The sequence below is a fragment of the Rhipicephalus sanguineus genome, chromosome 10 (genome assembly GCF_013339695.2).
Source record: "Rhipicephalus sanguineus isolate Rsan-2018 chromosome 10, BIME_Rsan_1.4, whole genome shotgun sequence".
NCBI classification, from domain to species: Eukaryota; Metazoa; Arthropoda; class Arachnida; order Ixodida; family Ixodidae; genus Rhipicephalus; species Rhipicephalus sanguineus.
The window spans coordinates 8,349,789-8,365,979 of NC_051185.1; the positions used below are offsets into that span (position 1 = coordinate 8,349,789).

Sequence of the window (16,191 nt, forward strand, 5' to 3'; positions counted from 1 at the left end):
ACGCTGTTAATGTTGTGTCATTACCACTCTTCTCTGCGGTGTCCTACGATATACTGAACAAACAGATATAACGGGAGCTGTGCAAATAAAGGGAGGGTGTAGGGTGCGAGCGATACGCGGGGCAGGCGCGCAGCGATTTCTCCGGGATTGCGTGCACAGATAGTGGCGTGGCTCTTATCGAACGACTCTTGCCAGCTGGTAGTCTACAACGTCTGCGACAGTGTGTCCCTCTGCAAACCGTTTTATCCCGCCTCTTATTGTCAGCGAACATTGGGATTGAACTGTTGTTTTCTGTTGCGTGCTCTGCATTTGCTGCTAAGCTATTGGGTTTCATTATATGCATTTGCTCAATTATGCATCATTTCAGCGATGTAAGCCCTCCCCCCCCCTCTTGTAATGCCCTTTTTAGAGTCCTTAAGGGTCAATAAATGATGATGATTATGATGATGATCTGAGGCCACGACAGTGTACGTACTGAGTTGTATACCGGTGCCACACGCTAAGTCCCAGAAGGCCTTCCCTGTGGAGCTGCAGTTCCTGGATATCGTTTCGCAGTAACGGTCACGCGTGATTATACAGATATAATGGACATGACGAAATATACATCTGCAACGAAGCTTTCTTGAAGCGGTTCATTTTTTTGCTCTAAACCTCAATGCGATGCGCATAAGTGACTGTCATCCTGTTCAAAGGGCTGGCAACTGTCATTCACTTGCCAGCCTTTTCCTTTTCTATTTCCCCTTTGTCACCTGAACATGTGTTTGTGTATGTCTGCGTATCAATCAATCAATCAATCAATCAATCAATCAATCAATCAATCAATCAATCAATCAATCAATCAATCAATCAATCAATCAATCAATCAATCAATCCTGTATTATGGTGTCCAGAAACAACTTAGAAGTAGCAACGTTGGTATGAATCGAATAGGCCGGTATTCATCCGCAAGGCAATTAGAAATATTCGAACATTGAAATCAGCACGAAGACTTACATGCTTGTGCTGAATTTCGCCAAACTTGATGCACAGATACAGAAATTAGTTTCAGTCGCCATGTTCCCTGCCTGTCCCCCCGCCCTCCTTCATTGCACTTTCGCACTCTGGTTTTCGGTATTTACAGCTTGATACAATAAATTAATCTTGTTGGCAGCAAGCGCTTGCCCTCGTCGTCACTTAGTTCCGTTGTTACCTTTTTGTGCCGCACCACTCCTATAGGTGTGGAACACCAACTAGCCCAAGCCGTAAACCTTCCCGGTTGGTCTAGATCAAGAGCGTTTAACACTATTACGCACTTTTATTCGAAGGTAAGCGGCAAAACGTAAACTACCACCAGAGGGCCCAAGAGAAGAAGCCAAGAGAAGGGGGAATGGATAGACGGGCACGTTTTCTTGTTGGACACAACGGAATGAAGCGAAATGAAGGGCCATTCGCGCAGGTCATCCGCTCCACTAAGCAAACAAGAAAGGAAGGAGCCACTGGGAAGCGTGTCTGGTTTCCCTCGCCTGCGCCGCCACGCAGCCCTTTCCCACACACTACTGTTTTTCCGGTTCCTCAGCCTTCCGCATTTCGCTTTTCACATTTACGAATGTTCTTTTTTTGTTTGTGGTTTGTTTCGTGTCTCTCTGCACCCTCCCTCGTGGCTCAGTGGTGTCGCTTTCTCCTTTATGTTGAGAGTTCGCTGTTTTTGCTTTGCTGTCGCCGCTGCAGGTAAAAGGTGAGAGAGGAGCAGCCAGCCGGACTGAATGGAAAATTCCCACCGACTGGCGGTTCCCGCTGGCTTCCTCGACGGTCAAGGACTCGCGCCAGGCGTCGGTACAGTTACTTAATGTTATGGACGTGCTGTCGGCTTTTATTTATTTATTTATTTATTTATTTATTTATTTATTTATTTATTTATTTATTTATTTATTTATTTATTTATTTATTTATTTATTTATTTATTTATTGCTTCCTGTGGGCTACGGTATTGAATGCAATACCCTGAAGCACTGCAGCCAAAGGGTGAATCGAAATTAATCAACACAGCTAAGCTGAACCGTAGTATACAGCAGGACAGAGACTGAGATAGTTTTCTGACACGCACATGTACGACTGCAGTACGAAGGCCTATCTCCCAATGACCTCGAATTCACCCTGTCATGTGATAAAGCCCACTAAAAGGCTTTGCAGTGGCTATATTAATGAGAACTACCAGACAATAATGCCAAGGAAAGTAAAGGGTATGTTATTCGTAGTAATTAGAATATAAATGTGGAGAAAGTAAAGTGGACGGAAAGATAACTTGCCGCCGGCAGGGATCGAACCTGCTACCTTCGAATAACGCGTTTCACATTTATATTCTAATCACTACAGATAACATCCCCTATACTTTCCTTGGTACTATTGTCTGTTAGTTTTCATTAATATTGTGTCTAACGAAGAAAAACGAGCCCTTAAAGGTCATCTTCTTTTCTTCATTCATAGCGAAGGTCTCGTTCTGGCAGACTTGATGCCTTCAGGTAGTATGCGAGGGATTATTGGTCAGCTGCCGGCTCCTGAAAAGATCACGTGCTACGTGACCCCAATAGGCAGAAAAAGAGTGTTCCACACTCGCCGCCATGGCTGCGATCGGAGCTGACAAAAACACTCCTAGGTTTAAATGCACATATATACCCCATAAAATGGACGGGAGGATGACCGCCGCCGTAGCTCAGTGGTAGAGCGTCGGACGCGTTATTCGAAGGTCGCAGGTTCGGTTCCAACTTCCAGCTGCCGGCGGCAAGTTATCTTTCCGTCCACTTTGCTTTCTTCGCATTTATATTCCAATTGCTACAAATAACATCCCCTATACTTTCCTTGGCATTATTGTCTGTTAGTTCTCATTAATATTGTGTCTAATGAAGAAAAATGATCTCTTAAAAGTCATCTTCTTTCCTTTTGCAGTGACTATAGATGCTCTTACACCGCGCTCCATTGAAGCAACCGATTTATGTGCCATATAGGACACCGTAGATTGAACTGTTGTTTTTAACTTTCTGGCGTGCACTCTTTTTTTTTTTTGTGGATGCTTTCTCCAGGTTATGGAGTTGACAGTTTCTTTTTTTATTTAGTGATGTTGAGACTACAATAATTAACCGTTACTCTGTTTTCTTAAAGCGGTTGAAACTGAACATGGCATTTTCTTTGCGGTTCACTCTTATTCTTCCAATACTTAAGAAAGCTACTGCATCTTCCCGTCTTGCTATTCGTTAACGATCCCCCTTATTAGGTTTCATGCTGCTTTGCATAGGAACAAGCCGCTTTTCTTCGAGCCATTGACTGTGTGTGCAAATTGCGACGTCCACTGTACGCGCGCGAAGACCTGTGTCACGAGTGTTACCGGAAGCGAATCTGTCTCGTGACTGAATGGCCTTGTTACGTCAGTTAAGATCCTAGTGCTTACGTATAAATTCAAGCGCCTTCAATCGCCGTTGCTTCTTCTCAACGCCCTAAAGTGTTGTTAGGCAAGCGCTACGCGTTACCCGCTTGGACGGACGCCAAGAAATGGCGTGACATTGCCAGCGCGTGCCGAGGCGGGGGTTTCCTCAAACCACTGGTCAATCAAGTTTCCAAAGCAAGCGTAGAAGTATAACCACGTGTCGTTAGGTTCGTGATGCTCAATGGTGTGGCGAGAAAAATGGTCGACGCGGTCAAAAGAGGGGCGCTTACTTTCAACTCAATTTTATTGCGAAGAACGTGACATATATATGTACAGGAAGTGAGCACAGTGACATGAAAGGTCAACATCAGCACGTGTCGTGACTAAACGCAACAGAACTTAGCGGCGCCATAAAAGCGATACGTACTGTTTTGCTAAGTATACCCACTTCCTGTGTATAAATCACGTTTTTCGCAACAAAATTCAGTTGAAAGTAATCGCCTGTCTTTTGTTTCCGCTTTGCCCTTTAGCATCATGGAGTGTCCACTATAGCCCAAACCAGCGCCCTTCTAAGTTAAGTTCGTGTCGTGCTTATAGATTGTTGGCATCTTGCTTATAGCTAAGTTCTTGTCTTGCTTATTGATTATAGATTCCTATAGTATGTCAGTGCCAGCCGGCTCTTTCACAAAGAATTGTCTTGCTTTGAGAATTTATCAAACATTACGTTCAATACCTATAGATACCGCACCCAAGCCCTCATTTCTCTGACTTACATTGAATATCTTCCGTAGCTCGTATCTAGAGGAGGACAAACGCATTTCTGAGTAATCGCCACTTTTCTCTGTACTAGATTGACTGACTTAATATCTTATCTCATGCTTCAAAGTTTCCTAGTTTTATCCGTCCGCCTAACTTTCTGTCATCGCAAGCTGCGCATAATTTTCGTTGCACTTGTCCTATTACGCCAATAGGGCACTGGTTATTTATTCTGCGCATTAGTAACTCACTTTCACTGCGTCTTAATAACATAATACCAGGAGAACCCATTTGCCATCTGTATTCATGTAATCTTACCTTTAACTCTCTATCCATCCCCGCTTTGTAAATGTGTATAATTCTTTACACGTTTTCCTCCTAGTAGGCTAATTAGGTCGAAATTAGGCTAATTAGGTCGAAAGCACTGGGGCCGAATGAATGAATGAATGAATGAATGAATGAATGAATGAATGAATGAATGAATGAATGAATGAACTGCAGTCGTTATCGGTTGGATTCCATATTGTACTTCAGTGGGCAGATTTTTTACGTACCCCCTCCACGTTTTTGGCAATCTCTTCAGCCTTCTGCGGAATGGAGTATTAAACTGGACATATAATAAGGCGAAAGCCTCATCTGTCTCATGTGAACTTGACCTTGAACGACAGTCCGGCATGAGCGAAATAAAGCAAGAAATGGAGACGAAGTGACAGCGACAAACATTTACTACAGCAAATTTTTAAAGATGTGAAGCCACAGGCATGAAAACAAACAGACGAAGTCACGCTCAATGTTGAGGACATTTCAAGGAAATCGAACACCCAGTCCTAAAGTCAAAGTAGTGAAAAAGAAAAAATTGCAGCATATCCACGGAGTGAATGATGATGAGTGGGCGAAGCTGCGGAGGTTCATCGGTAAACCGTGAATCTTCCGTGAATTCTGCCCAGTACATCATCACCGACGTGAGATCGGGCGCATTTATACTAAAGGTTCGATGCGTTATGACGACTTACAGCTCACTTTAATTTTACAGGTACGCTGTGAATTTTCATTGTTTAGAAAACCATTGCTTTAGAAAACATCTGGCGTCTTTCGTTAAGCAGCTGGCGTCTTTTCGTTTTGCTTTAGAAACATCTGGCGTTCTTTCGTTTTGCTTTTAGAAAACATCTGGCGTCTTTCGTTGGTTTGTTTCATCAATCAACGGCGTTTTGAACAAAATTTTTATTGTTTAATCACGCACAGGAGAAATCTCACCAGGCACTACCTTGGAGGTAAACAATGGCTGCTAATGGGAATGAGAGACAGAAGAAGTCGGCTTTTAGCTAACACTTACACTTCTACATCTACTAACGTTTCCTACTGGAACATGTCAATGGCTGCTAATGGGGAATGAGAGACAGAAGAATTCGGCTTTTAGTTAACGCGCACGCTGCGAATTTTTTATTGTTCAACAACGCACAGGAAAAATCTCCCACCGGCACCACCTTGGAAGTCAAGATCTGGTACTAGCGTTACGACTGGTTACGCACTACAACTACGACAACTACGAGGGACGAACGGGTGCCGCTTTAAGGAGCTTCGCCCCTAAAAGCGTAGATGCGAGAAGTTCAGTCGCACAACAATGTTAGAGTCCACAAACTTTCCAAGTCATACGGACGTGATGGAATTTGTTGACACGAAGGTGCGTGAAGTCGGCGACGTATCTCCGACAAGGTCAGTTTAAGAAAGGGAAATTCATACGAATTTCTCAGCAAGAAAACTTCTTAGTTGCCGAAAAATTCGCCCCGGTCCGGGGATCGAACCCGGGACCAACGCCTTTCCGGGGTGGTCGCTCTACCAAGAGCTCACTAGGAAGCTAGCAATTGGCAATGCAAGGGCGAATTCACCGGCAACTCGAAGCACATGGACACAAAATACAGCAAACCCGGGCGTTGGTCCCGGGTTCGATCCCCAAACCAGGTCGAATTTTTCGGCAACTAAGAAGCTTACCTTTCTGAGAAATCCGTATAGGGATTTCCTTATGGCTTCGTGCCACAAACGGGTGGTTGTCCATTTCCCTTTCTTAACCCTTCTGCCACCTTTGCGGAATACTTCAGAACCACTTTGCAATATTTTGCAAGGTCAGTTGCGACTGTGAACCTACGCTAGATACAAGATGCTGTTCTCAATAATTTTTCGAGGATATACAGTATTTAATACATAAGCGCTCGAGTAATTTAATGAATCGTCGTTACATGACAAGCAACTTGCATTTAAATGACCTTATAGATGGAACGGTTCGCACCGTGCACTGCGACGCGCGTGCATTGCTCCGTTAGACAACTCGCAAGGGCGGTTGCACCGCAGGAGCCCCCCCCCCCCTCTCTCTCTCTCTCTCTCTCTCTCTCTCTCTCTCTCTCTCTCTCTCTCTCTCTCTCTCTCTCTCTCTCTCTCTCTCGTACCGTTATCGCCAAGGTCAGCGCGAGTCACATCTGCGAGGTTGAAGGCCTGTTTTCCTTTGGCTGTTGCGTATACGTAGCCGTTTAGTGCGGTTTCACGTAAGAAGCAGCGCAAGCTTCGCTCGCCCGCTCGTCGCACTTGCCCCAAAAGGTGAAACACCGCCTCTTTTGGCTCGCACCCGGAGGCATCCGATTGTCGCATTACCTTGGCGTCAGGCCCGTAGCCAGGGAGAGAGCCCTAGCCCCCCCTCCCCCCCCCCCAAATTTTGGTGAAGTAGGTGTTTTTACCAAAAATAAATAACGAAAATAGGTGTTTTTCTCAAATAGTCAAGGTTTTCAGCAAGTGCCCCCCCCCCCCTACCCCCGAAAAAAAATTCCTGGCTACGGACCTGCTTGGCATGCGACCTAGTTATAAAATTTTCATCGTATTACCTAGTCATAAAATTTTCAGCCTATTTTCAGCTTTGACCACCGGTTAGCGGACTTCTCTATGTGTTTCAACACTGATCTCGAAGGCAATTTCTTCCTACGCCCCTCCCATCCACATCATATATGGGGGCACAATTAGCGATGTTCAATTTATGACCGAAAGGAGCTCTACCACATTAACGAAAACAGTGCATCAGTCAATCGTCTGTGTCCTTAGCATAACCAGTTTGACTTCCTCAAAAACACGCACAAACGATAAACACATTGGGCTGCCCTTTGGGTTTTCTTTTTGCTTGTTATACCCATTTCTGTTGCGCATACGGGCGCACGTTCGCGTTTATTTCGCATGCAAGAAATGTTCACTTGATAGTCGCCCGTGTTTTATCTTGTGCTGCACAAGCCTGCACAAGAATGTTATAACAAAAAAGATAACATTCATATACATAGTGGTGGTCCGCATGTACTCATAACACTGCGGCTTTTCTGCAGCAGAAGACAGAAAGTAAAATTGAGAAAAATAAATAAATACAGGAAACTTAGTACACTCACATTACTCAATGAATTCGCTTGTGCGCCTCTGCATTCAATATTGGCTCAGCGGAGGTATATTGACTCCTGGCTCACACGAATCAACGGCCTTCTCTGCAGACATGCAGGCGCGAGGCGAGGTTGTTTACATTGCTCAGGCGACAATGACGTGCGTTCGTCATTGTTCATCGACAACCGTCGGCAAAGGACAACTGTCAGAATACTTTGATTGTTTTTTTTTTTTTGTTCGTGGGTTGACACCAATGTCAACAGCTTTACGTCCATCTCGAGTCACGAATTCGTCTTCGATACTAAGCTGGCGCGTTCTCTGGTACCAATCCACCGTTTACGTAAATCCTTGTTGAGCGCCGACGGGTGGCCATTTGCTCGGCTGCAGACTATGATGTGATAATGCAAGTTGCTGGGCGAGTCGGTCGTACATCATTAAACAAGGTGAAAGAAAACATGCACGATAAACGCCCGTCCTCGTTCTCTTCTCGTTTCGTGTTTCTTTCGTACAGCACCTTATTTAACGATGTTTTATAATGTGATACTTGAGCACAGAGGGTAAATACTCCGTTGGACAAGTAACAATTCACTGATGCTGAGAAGCCAAGAAGAATAACAACGCCGACATCTCTGTTAACATTTTTTTTTCTTCATCAATCGGAATAAATCGGATTGCCTCATTGTGAGCTGCGAGTTTCTTTTGTAAATAACCAGCTTTATCTGTGAATGAGACTGCGTTTATTAATTTCTGCCTTTGCAAGGTACGCAATACCAGACCATGGTCCTATGGTATACGGTCACGCCTCGCTTTGCAGGTTAGGTTAGGTTAAGTTAGACAGGTTAAGTTAGATGCAGGTTTCTAAATAAAGTTTACGACACGGAACGTGATTGCAACCGTGCCCAGGCTGTACGGCACAAAGAATGAGAGAGTCGTATTGCACTTGTTTCTGGAGCAGTTTGTTTGTGGTGCGTAGGGTATGCGCTGTCTTGGAAGCTAATTCCGGTAACGGTGTTAATTTAATTGAGCGGAGTTGCCATTTGGGCTCGTTGGTACAACATGGTCGACGAAAATAGCACTGGTTGTACAGGGACACGATAAGAGGATGCACAACACAGGCGCTAACCTTACAAAAACACAGAATCACACCCGCGCACAGATCCTTCCCATGTCGCTATCGCCCTGGCATGTTTATCTAGAAAGGTGAGGTCTTTTTCACTCAAAGCTACAGATGGGCAGCTAACACAATTCTGACCCGCACGTGATATGGCCGCTGCCTCGATGATTTGTCGTGTAAGGGGTGACTTACATCGAGATAGAATCTTGATGCAATCATCGAGGCAGCCGCCATATCACTTGCGGGTCAGAACTGCGTTAGCTGCCCATCTGTATATCTAGATAAACATACCAGGGAGGCAGCGACATGTGAAGGATCGGTGCGCATGTGTGATTCTGTGTTTTTGTAATGTTGGCGCCCCTGTTCATTCAGCGCTGTTTTCGTCGACGGTCTTAATTTCGCTTCGCGCCATATCGCACCGTAATGAGCTGTCTCATTCAGCGTTGAAGTTACGTACAGTTGCAAAGGTGATGCTCGAAGGAAATCAGCTCGTGATGTACTCCGTTGCTTTGAATCTTTACCGCCATTGTTTTCTTTAACACATGGCAATACCAATAAGGAAATATTTTCTATTGGAAGAAAAAAAAGGGGGGGGGGGGTGAGTACTTTCCCTGAACTTCGTAGTGTTGGATGGATATGGGGATGCCTTAGCGAATGAGTTGTGCATTAGCTTTGACAACCTAACGTTGTTAAACGTATAGACTGGTTCACTTTTAAAGGGAACCCTTGCGTACGGGGCATGGTCGATTTCGCTCTCTTGCAAAAGCATAATGTCCCAGAGTTGCATAAGCCTATGCTGGTGGTTGACAGCTCGAACTCTTCTTGACAGACTAGCGCCATGTACAAACAATGTTTGCGCGCGCAACTGCAGTTACGGAGGCCAGCAACATGAAAGGGGCTCATTCGAGTGTTCCCTCCATCCTTCGCGACGGCGCCCCCCAGGTCTGTCGGGCGCTCGTCCAGCGGGCCCGGGCTATCGCAGAGGTTGTCATAGGAGTCCCGGAATAGGGACCGTCCCCGTTTTCTTAGCACTTTAATAAAGGCATGTTTTCATCATCATCCTCTAACAGTGGACCGTACTGTATATGCAAGTTGAAGTATGCAGATGTTCTATCATTCCTATCCTTTTAGAACATTATAGAAATGGCCTGGAATCGAACCTGCGACCTCGAGCTCGGCAGCATAACGCCGTTGATACTAAAGCACAGCGGTGGGTGTAAAAACAACGCTAAATAAACGTATGGGGACGGAAAGCGCGATGGTGAATCCAAAGCGGATGTATTCGACATTTAGTGCGCGACCTGGCACATGCGGCTCAGGTTTTCACTATATTTATCAAAGCACGTACGTACGCTTCGTTACAACGTGTGCCGGTTTTGCAGAGAGGTATCGCCACGCACGCGGTGACGTGGAAATGGGTTGGCAGTCTCATTCGTAGCGGAGAAGAAAAGTACACAGGAAAAAAAAATCTTATTGCGCAGGCGCGTAACGCGGCTGTTTCGCAATGACGTAAGTATAACCAATTTGTTCACGTGTTCACGGAGGAAAAGAAAGTTCTACAAATCTGAACCCATAGCTAAAGAAAAAGACAAGAACATTTAGCGGACAAATCCAACGAAAAACTGCACAAAAAAAAAAAGAAAGACCGACCGCTGTGAATCTCCACATCTGTTTCATTCGGTTCAATTCTGTGCTCCAACAGCGCACAGGAGATAGTGCTCTTAACATACTGTCTAACAAATGGAATCTAATGAAACCGTAGTGCTAAGGAAATTGTGCAACGTGCATTGAAATTTAATTCCGAGGTTTCTTTTTTTATCATCGACACTTGGTAGCTCTGCGCTCTCGTATAGAATATATCGTTCACTGACACTGCACTGATGTAGAAGTGTGGTTCGTTGCTTTAATTGGACGCACAGTGACAAAGGAGAGGTAGCACAAGCGAAGAAACACACAGCGTGTGCCATAATTATTGCGGAGATTAATCCTCATTTTTCATGCAAAACGCGCACATAAACATATTTACATCTGGACGTAAAAGATTAGGGGGGGGGGAAGAGATTCGTCAGAAGATTTAAAAACTAATAATGATAAATAAAGCTTAAATTACGGACACGTGTGCGTCACCTGGAAATGAAGGTGTCAGTCTGTAGTCAGCTGTTGCGATTTGATGGTTATCAGTTAAATTAGAAACGTCATTCCTTAACATATAAGAAGTTCTCATTTGTCGCGCAATCCGTGTCACTCACATTGTTGCGAGGTGGTTCTCCAGATTATTATTAATAATGTATTTTGGGGTTTTAAGTGCCAAAACCACGATGTGATTATGAGGGACGCCGTAGCGGAGGGCTCCGGAAATATTGACCATCGAGTGTTCTTTAACGTGTACCTAAATCTAAGCACACGGGCCTCTAGCATTTTGCCTCCATCGAGTGTTCTTTAAAATGCACCTAAATCTAAGCACACGGGCCTCTAGCATTTTGCCTCCATCGAGTGTTCTTTAACGTGCACCTAAATCTAAGCACACGGGCCTCTAGCATTTTGCCTCCATCGAGTGTTCTTTAAAGTGCACCTAAATCTAAGCACACGGGCCTCTAGCATTTTGCCTCCATCGAAATGCGGCCGCCACGGCCGGAATTCGACCCCGCGACCTCCGGGTCAGTAGTCGACCGCCATAGCCGGTACACCACCGTGCCGGGTGGGAGACAGAGTTATACAGTGATTTAACGACGTTTTAGATTATCATGCATAACATAGCTAACTGCACCTAATTAAATAACCGATGAACGTGAATATCGCTTTTAAAATACGATTGTACGAACACCTGTGGGTGTGGCTCACCTGTTTACAGACGAGCCAGGAGTACTCGCTGGAAGCCCAGTTGTCACGGTGGACGGATTCGTGTTCGGACCAGTAGTCACAGCGCCGTACTTCGCCGAACAAGGTCGGACGCATCCACTTTTCACGCGTCGCGCCGCGAACACCCTCGGACCGGGCCTTCAGAACTGCCGCGTTGATGACCCACGTGAAGGCACCGAAGAGACGCGTACGGCCGTCAATAACGTTGTTACAACTTCTCCTTCTTGTGGAGCAGAAACACAGAGCTTACACTCGGTGAAGTAGAGTAGCCCCTTCGGTAAAGCGATGAAGCCCGTGTTCTGTGGTATCGAACTTGTCTGCAGTCTTGAAAGAAGTGCCTCCAAATCAGACGGACTTGTTCACCTTCGTGCTCAGGGTGCACTACGGCTTAGACGGAGGGGCAAACCTTGAGCGACAACTGGAGCAGTGGAGGAGGTCGCAGTTTGCACGTAAGCAGCGATGCTTAGCAGTGCAGTGGTTCTTGAAGGCGGGAAGTTGGGCCAACTGGACTCTTTCAACTCCGGCAGGATGAGGTGTGTTTTGAAAAAGTTTTTTTTTTTTATTTCTTCCGCTCCGTATGAGGCAGGTCGATGTCCTGAAGACCTCTAATCCTTGATCGACGGGTCGGTGTCGGTGCGGATTACCCGTCAGGCAGCAGCCAGGTTCACTGGCTATCCACACTACCGCTCCTGCAGGAGAGAACGAAAAGAATTATGTGAGAAAGCCTAGCAGTTTGACGGCAGGAAATAAAACAAGAAAATGAACTTATATTCTGCTACGACCAAAAGAAATGCGCTCGCGGCAATTTTTTTTTTCAGTCCACTTCGAGAAAGTTGCGACAAAGGAAAACACGAGCATAGGCCCGGACAGAGAGGCAGGAAGTCGCAGCTCAATCGGAAGTTCCAGATCTCAGTTCCGCCACTCTCTCAACACACAAGTCGTCTCTTGCGGAATCTGCTCGGAATACCGCATGCGATGGGCGGATATACGAAACGAGCAAGCGTGCAAGGGCACGTTTTCCTCTCCGCGTACGCCGGTCTAGTAATTGGAAAAAAAAAAAGAAAAAGAGAACGAGCGCGTGGAATTGGGAGTACAACGAAGTGCAGCCTGCGGTCAGTTACAACGTGTACACACGGCCCATTGTTAAATCGTTTCACGCGAATGATGACCAACGTTGGGATGAGTGAGCACGAGCAAGTCTATTGAGGTCATGCAATCAATGGCGTAGCTAGGGGGGGGGGGGGGGGGGGTGTTGTTAACCTCCCCCCTCCCTGAAATTAAAAATTTTGTGTTTTGCGAATATATAGACGCACATATACAAGCACGCGGCGAACATACGGGCAAATCTGTTGGAGGGGGGCTTGTATTGCCCCCTCCCCCCCTCCTCCCCGTGAAAGAAAATTTCTGGTTACCCCAACTGCATGCCCCCCATTTTTCTCTCCCCTGTCCCTTTACTGGCGCAATGTGAGACAGTTACTGCGGGGCTCTCTCCACAAGATCCACCTCCTCTTTCTAACTGGCGTCACAGATACGAGCAAAAATGCACGTGGAACACGTGTAGGAGGAACAGCAGCTCCGAACTACACACAGAACGCATTAGCACACATTCGTACAGTTGCTCAATCCGTGCGGAGTAGTACTTGTGGCTGACCGGCACAGCGAAGCCGAGCAAGGGCACGTACTCTCTCCTCTCGCGCACGCGCTGCTGGTCGTAGAAACGCGTGCATTGCTCAACACTGCCATGAAATAAAGGTAAGAACGAGAAAACTATAAAGGATGCAAAAGCCAAGGCCGAGAGAATAACCGCGGCGTCGTAAGGGCGAACGCACCGTCGTTTGTCGCAGTCGCCCGGGAAGCGAGCCGTTTTCGCTGAAGGTTACTGCCGGCGCCCGCCGCGTCGTGGTCGTACGATCGTATCCTTTCCCCGTCACCTCCGCTGTTGTCGCCACGACGGAAGGCTGGAAAAAGGGCAGCGACGAAACAACCGGCGCTGCGAGAAGCTAGACGTGCGCGCGCGTGTGTGTGAGAGCGGCGCGCGATCTTCTAGCCTCCCCGTAGCTAGGTGGACTTGCCGCCGCTTCGACGGGGCTTCTGCCTGCCACGTTGGATTCATTTTTTCTGTTCGCTTTCCTTTCCGCTCGTGTTTTGCTGCTTTGTTCTTTACGAGCGATCCCTACAGGTGGCTCGCCGAGGAGGAGAGAACCAGTCGAAGGGCGTTTAGGAGAGGGAGAAGAATTTTTCCGAGGGAAGCGAGAGAGGAAAGAGAAGGCCGAGGAGAGAGTGGTGAGCGAGTGAGGTTGCTGCCGGCGTGCAGCAGATGCCGAAGTCTCTTGCGGTCTGCATGTCTGCTGCCTGTTTGTGCGCTCGATGTGGGTGTTGGTGGGGTTGTTGTGCGCGTTATTTCGTTGGAGGAGCATCATGGAAATATAACACAACCGCCACAGTGCTTGTCTTGACGGGCCTCATCCTCTTCTTCTCATAGTTTCATATTATACGTTGTCAGGTATCTGCCTGGCACTGCAGAGCAGATCTGGTTCGAGGCGCGTTTCCAGACAATGCACCCAAGCGTTGTTCCCAGACACTGCCAGCAACCGACACGACGGATGCGGTGCCATACCCGCTGAGTACGGCGTAGCAGTCTGTATCGTACCTGGCATCGTACTCTATAAGCCCACGTTGCTCGTATCCGTCGCGATGTTTCTTTTTTTTTTCTCTTTTTAAGAATCAGGTATGACACGATGCTGAAATTGTTTCAGCTGATCATATGGTTACGGCTGAATCTCGTTACTGTGACTTATGCGTCATAAAAGTTATCGGAACCTACTAGGCTTAGGGCTTGGTTTCTTCATAATGCAGCATAATTATTGTCTGTTTGCAAGCAGCTACCCAGTGCAAGACATCCGAGATCTAGCGTCGCGCGCTGTCTCACGCAGGCATCCCGATCTCGGATTCTCAAGCACACGCCGCCAATATTTGTGGCTCGAGGGACCCTTGTGTTGGAGCAATCATGACGCGTCTACAGCAACTTAACTTTAACGAGCGCTGGCTCTTAAGCAGCAAACATCGATTGGATTGTAAGAAAAACTTATCAAGACGCTCGAAAGAGAAGTCTGCTTGTTCGCGTTTAGCATCATGAAGACTGCATGCCTCTCTGGGTTAAGCTACTTGACCAGGGGCGGCGCCAGAGGGGGCTAGGGGAGGGGGGAAAGGTGCGCTGCCCCCCCCCCCCCCCCAATTAGCGCCTGCCACCCCAAGAACAAACGCAGTCAGAACACAATGCATAATGAAACCGGTACGCACACCAAGACAAGGACAGCGAAAACGAACAAACAGCGCGTTCTGTTTGTTCGTTTTTGTTGTTATTGTGTTGGTGCGCTTACCTGTCTCAATATGTCACTCTGCCAACTAGCTCTGTGGTGGGAATCATTACGCTTACAGTCGGACGAACACAGGAAGAAAGAGCGCGAACTATCAACTAACTTTATTCATTTGGTCGCTGTATATATATATATATATATATATATATATATATATATATATATATATATATATATATATATATATATATATATATGTGCCTTTTTGACACGTCCCAAAGAAATAGAAAGAACGGGGGGGTGGGAGGAGAAGGATACACATGTCAGGATTACCTCGCATCAACAAAAGTTGCGCAGAAAATTGCTTTCTGCGCTATACAGACGGAGCAACAGAAGTGTCACGCAGTTATCGCCCATTTTCTTAATATAAAAAGCTTCTAACAGCTCACGCCCTACTCTCTCAGTGCTCCTGCCTAGAGTTTTTAGCTTTTTCAATACAGGCTCTCACCCAAAGCATGAGCTGCAATGAGCGGGCAAGTTCGCCCCTTATAATCGACGCAGCATGCTTCCCTACGCGTTCATTCACGCCGCGCCCTGTTTGTCCCACGTACGAACGTCCGCATGTGAGCGGGATTCGGTACACCACTCCTGCTAGCTCGAACCCAGGCTCTTGTTCAGTACAACGCGTAATTCTTTCACCCGCCGAAGGAACTCGCTCGTCGTTGTTGCCCCACCAACCACATTAAAGAAATCCTGGCGCCGTCTCTGTGCGTTAGCAGTGAAGGCGTACACTTTTCAAAGTAGCAGTTACGCCACGACAAAACAGGCACGGTACTTGCGTCTCTTTTTTCCCCGTTTAGAGAACGGCTTCTCGTGTTCACACGAGTCGAAATAAAGGCGTTGCACTCAGACTCCTCCTCGTGTCCCAAGGTTCCGCCGGCGTGGACGTAAACACAGCCGACCACGTGCACGACGTCTGCCAAGAACAGTTCCGCGACGCAAACATGTGTGCCGCAAACATTCCTCGCGAGGTGCCCCCTCATAAACATCGCCGCCTCTGCCATGGCGGCCGTAAAAACAGGCGCCGCCGAAGTGAGTGTCCGTCCTTGCGAGCCGGAGGAACGATTACGTAGCCGTATCCGTGACACATATTTTGTGCTCGTTTTAATTGCTCCTCCGTTATTCGAGGGGTATGCGGGAAAGCGTATAGAGCTTAGCGGCTTGTGTGTATACCTCCGGGTGTCGCGTATTTTACTTCTTCTCTGGCGCCGTACAGGTCTGCTTAAAGACCGTGCGTTCTTACTTTTTGTACAAGTTACGGTCAAGGATCCCTACGTGCACGA

At 46.8% G+C, this 16,191-nt stretch overlaps 1 protein-coding gene across 1 annotated transcript in view; it reads right to left on the bottom strand.

The window, feature by feature from the left end:
- LOC119406956 (alpha-aminoadipic semialdehyde synthase, mitochondrial) overlaps nt 1-13,561 on the bottom strand; it is a 52,146-nt gene extending 38,585 nt beyond the window's left edge. Inside the window, exons 1-2 of the mRNA XM_037673768.2 lie at nt 13,361-13,561; nt 11,514-12,220 (exon numbers count right to left, since the gene is read on the bottom strand). The gene's annotated coding sequence lies outside the window, so the exon portion shown is untranslated. The remainder of the gene's footprint in view (nt 1-11,513; nt 12,221-13,360) is intronic.
- Between the last annotated feature and the right edge of the window lie 2,630 nt (nt 13,562-16,191).